The sequence below is a fragment of the Lygodium microphyllum genome, unplaced genomic scaffold (assembly GCF_053477565.2).
Source record: "Lygodium microphyllum isolate KBCC unplaced genomic scaffold, Lygodium_microphyllum_v1.1.10 scaffold_77, whole genome shotgun sequence".
Lineage (NCBI taxonomy): Eukaryota > Viridiplantae > Streptophyta > Polypodiopsida > Schizaeales > Lygodiaceae > Lygodium > Lygodium microphyllum.
Window position 1 is genome coordinate 207,720 of NW_028229560.1, and position 4,985 is coordinate 212,704.

Consider the following 4,985-nt stretch of genomic DNA (forward strand, 5'->3'; position numbering starts at 1 on the left):
TCAAGGACCATAGTGAAGTTCTTACGGGAGCAAGTCATCTCGAGATTTGGTTGCCCTATTGAGATAGCGAGTGACCAGGGTACCCACTTCATCAATGAGGTGATTGCCCACCTTCTTTCAACCTTCTTGATCATCTATAGGAAGTCTTCACTATACTATCCACAAGCCAATGGCAAACAGAATCAATGAATAAGATCCTGGTCAACGTGCTCACAAAGGTGGTTTCCACTTCTCGGAGCGATTGGGATAACAAGATCAGGGTAGCTTTATGGGCCTTCTAACAGCCTATAAAATGGTTGTGGGACAAACACCCTTCAGGATGACATACGGAATCGAGGCTATCCTACCTTTGGAATTTTTAATCCCTAGATTGAGGATAGCGGTGCAGAAGCGTTGGGAAGGGAAAGAGGCTTGGACTAACCATCTTATCAAGTTGGAATGCCTCACTGAAACTAGACTCATCACCACCCACGCTCTAATTTGTGGAAATGCGCGAAGAAAGATGTGGTTTGACAAGCATGTCAAACAACATGATTTTGACAAGGGCAACCTTGTGTTGTTGTACTCTGTGAAGGGCCATAAGAAAAAAATGAAGTTTTGAGGGTTAGGACCTTTTAAAGTGCGTGCCATCAGTAGGACGGGCAATGTCAAACTTGAAACACTGGAAGGTGAGGGGATAGGCTTTTAAAATGGCAATCGCATGAAAAAGTACTACCATCCCACACATCCTTTACATGAGCCCCCTGTCAATGTCTGCATCGCAACCATCACTGAGATAGAGGATGATGAGGAAGCTGTTGCTCTAGCTTATTTAAGAACCACGGCCACATCCCAAAAGACACATTCTTTTGATGCTTTGATCGATGAGGAAGCTGACTTCAATATCCTAACCCATGCTCATTGGACCCTCATTGGTCAACCCCAGTTGCAGCCAACTAATGCTAAACTTAGCCCATTTGGGGGTGAATCCTATGTCTCTTAGGAAGTGCAAAGCTGTTGTCTCTATTGAGTCTGAAAATTTTCCAATCATCTTCTATGTATTGCCCAATACGAAGGAGGCAGGCAAGGCGTCGCTGCTAGGGTGCATTAAAAAAAAAACCCATTGTTACGTCGATTACGACCTGCAGTGTATCCACCTCACCATAGGAAATGTGTGCATTGTGACAACTTTCAGCAAGGGCAATGCGGGTCCCTCCAAGACCACCACTCCACCAATAGAGAAGATCATGCCTAAGGCTAAGGAGGGGGGCCGTGATGTGTCACACCCCACTCAGCCCACAAAACACCACCCCACCAAACCCACTCCTAAGGTTAAGCAACCTACATTTCAATGGGTACCTAAACATCAAGGCAAGCCTTCCCAAAATAAGTAAACGCGACCCCGTAGACCTAGGAACTCTCATGCAAAACCTAGAAAGTAGCCTAGAAGCCAAAGTCGTAAACATGCCCTTCAGCCATGATGGGTCCCCATAACCCTATTACATTCTCAAGGATACTATGAGGGCAACAACTGGATCTGGGTGCCCAAGACATCAGCCCTTAAGAACAAACCCCTTACACAGCTTGCTACACCTGCTTCAAGCAGCGTGTTTACTAAACAACCAGCCATACCTAAGACCTAAGCTGTCAAATCTATGACAACCACAAAGGCCGAAGCCCCAAAACCTAAGCCCATCTATCGGCCAAAGCTGCAACCCGCTGGCTCTAAAAAAGCCACTACTGATGCCAGAGCAAAGTCTCTAGAGACTCGACCAATCAGTCCCGTGCACCTTGAACCCACTATGTCTCTCGAGATCTCCCAAACCTATCAACTTGCGTAGTAGCTAGATGTCTCGCAATCATCTAATGCAACTGACTCTTGCATGCTCAAAGTAGCTTATGATGAAGGTTGCACGTCTTCCAAGCCGCAGGACACACAATTAAACTTCCAAGCGGACGCTCATACCAGGAGCAATCTAGCGGAACATCATCACTAATGCATCCATCTAGTTCTAATCCACTGCAGCCACCAGCAAGTCTTAGGCCTTCATATGAGCGACTCTCATTTATTGCTATGGTGAAGGACCTTACTGCCAATTTAGGTGATGACTTGGTTACTTGCATTAAAATGCTGGACAACACATTCATGACCTTCGCTCGAAGTTATGAGCGGCTAGAACTTGGCCTTCTTGATGAGCCACTTGCTTCTGAAGTCCATTCTTTACCATGCACCTGGGAAGAGTACGAACTCATGACCATCAAATTCCCCAAGGTTGTAGCTGAGCTTATTGCTAGTGGTGAAGTCTCAAAGGAGAAAGCAATCATTGGCAGGATGCTGACCTCATATCGAAAGTAGATGTTGGTTCTGCACCAATCCAAGAGCTTGAAGAGCTTTTGAGTCTGCAAACTACCTCTTCATTCTTACAGCAATGGCACGCCTTACGCCTCCAATGGGAGTGAAAAGGTTGCCAAATTATGATGAATGCTGAGCAGAAGATGCGCAATCAAGGCTGTGAAATATGACCCCACGTACGTAGCTCCTATTTCTTTTAGGGTTATGGCCATCCTACGTAACAAAATCCTTGATGACCATTTATTGACCCATCCTTACATTGACTTACAAAAGAAGAGCTACACATTGCTAGCTACCTCAAATCTGGTGATGTGCTACCACGATGTCCTAATGTATATCACGCAAGCATCCATTCGACTCCATGAACTTGATCGTCATGCCCAATTGGAATACAACCCAAATTTCTACCAATGGCTATTGTCAAATAAAACACACCACGCTAGCTGTAACGCCCTTGCCTCATCCTATTCAATCCAGGAAGGATTTTCATCTTTCCACAAGGGGAGGGGGTAAGGTGATCACAAAAACATAACACAAAGGAAAAACGAGGAAAAACATAATGAAGAGTTGAACTACGCATAAAAACTTAAGAGCAAAGTGCACTTGGAAAATTCATGTCTTTTCTTTTAATTTGTTATTTCTCAAATTTCATGTTCTCCTGCAGCTTTTCTAATTGTTCAATTCTTTCATAATGCCATAATTCAGTCTTGCCTACCCCATCAATACTAATTATGGGTATTGTTGCATGCCAAGTACCCACAATGGCAGGACATGAAAAAGGCGATAAGCTTCCATTCACGGAAGAAGAACAAGCCAAGTACGGGATAGGTGTGACATGAGGATTTAATCAGTTCACCTTGAAGCACACTCTAAACCTGGACACAAAGCCATCCTAGAGGAGCCAACAGTAAAGCAGCTGGTGGACAAGTGTACTCTCTTGAAGTATGTGGAGAAAGTGGGACAAGCAGTGGATTACAGTGCTTACGTAGAGTTCCTAAGGAGTTTTGATGCTCGTAGGAACTATGGCACAATGACAGTAAGAAGAGGGTTTGTTGCCCACTAGGTGGAGCTACCAGCTTAATGCCGAAGTGGTGGAGAAGGCCCTTGGCTTGGCCCCTAAGGCTGTGAAGCATCATAGAAGAGACATATGTGCCATGTTGGGGATGAACAGCAGTGAGGTGCACACAGTGGATGGAGTAGTCGGCAGACATCCCAAACCCGAATGTAAAGATGCAAGCAAAGATGGTCCACACCCTCTTCTCAGAACAGAGATACAATGCTTTGATGAACACGATCAGTGTCCCGGTGTTGGAAAGCACAGCAGGAGGGTCTCCTAAGGAAGTGGATTGGAATGGGTTCATCATAAAGACCATTGAGACAGCAGCAAAGGCCCTTACTACAGGTGTAGCAACAACTGGAGGAGAGTCCCTAGCCTCTACAACAAGATCAGCCAACAAGAAGTTCTCTGCCAAGGCTTCTACCATCAGATACGGTGGTGTACTGATGGCCATTATTCACGAGGCCGCCAAGGAAGTAGGGGGAATTGAAGAGATAGTAGCACCCTCCCAACCACTGCACTGTGAGGAAGACAGATCCAGTGAACGCACCATTAGTGATAGAGAAGAGCCTGAAGCACCATCCACTCAAGCCAAAGCTAGGGCACAAGAAAAGGCGAAGACTGCCAAGATCCAAAAACAGAAGAAGGAAAAGTTAAGCAAGGAAGAGAAAGCTGAGTTGAAGAGAGCACAAGAAGAGTCCAAGAGAATGGAGGAGGAATGAAGGAGAAAAGAAGAGGAAGAATTTGAAAGGATCAGAGAAGAGTCAAGAAGAGCCGAGGAGGAGAGGAAGTGAAGAGCTGAAGATGAAGCTGAAGAAATGAGGAGGAAGCTGCAGATTTGGCAAAGGCAACTCACAGGTCCATGGAAGAGACCCATGGAGGGGGAGAGATAAGCCCATTGAGCCTGCATCATGAGGCTGGAGTTGGTGGCAGTGCAGAAACAGCCCCGGTGGTTGCAAGAAAGGGTAAGGCCCCACTGCACCCCCTCCCCTCTTCCCTTGTGACACTCCCAACTGAAACCACACACACCACGACATAGGAGTTGGTGCTAGCTATAACTCCCAACTGAAACCACATACACCATGACATAGGAGTTGGTGCCAGCTGTGGACATGGCTCAATTAATGGCAATGATACTGCTCTTGGCTAACAAAGTGGCAGAGATTGCCCCTAAAGTAGGAACAAAGAGGCCAGCCGCAATAGATGTAGAATCACGGCAAGACCCTAAGTGGCAGAAGCTGGAAGCATCAACCACTACGGCCCCTTGCATAGTGTCATCAACAACATACTACAATGCATATGTGACTGAACTCTAGTTGAGCAAGGCCAAAGAAAAAAAGAAAGCGGCCTTGGAAGAGCTGGATGATGAAAAGGAAACCTGGACAACTTTGAGGCTCAATGTGTCCAAGCAAGCCACAGATCATCAAAAAGAGCTTAAGGCACTAAAAGAGCAGTTGGATGCCAAGACCAAGGAAGCTCAAGAGAGCGAGGATCATTTGAGGCGAAGATTGGAGGGGGAAGAACATGATCTACTAGCTCATCTAAAGAGTCAAAAAATGTCAATTCAAGAGTATGATGAGCTAATGGAAATGATCG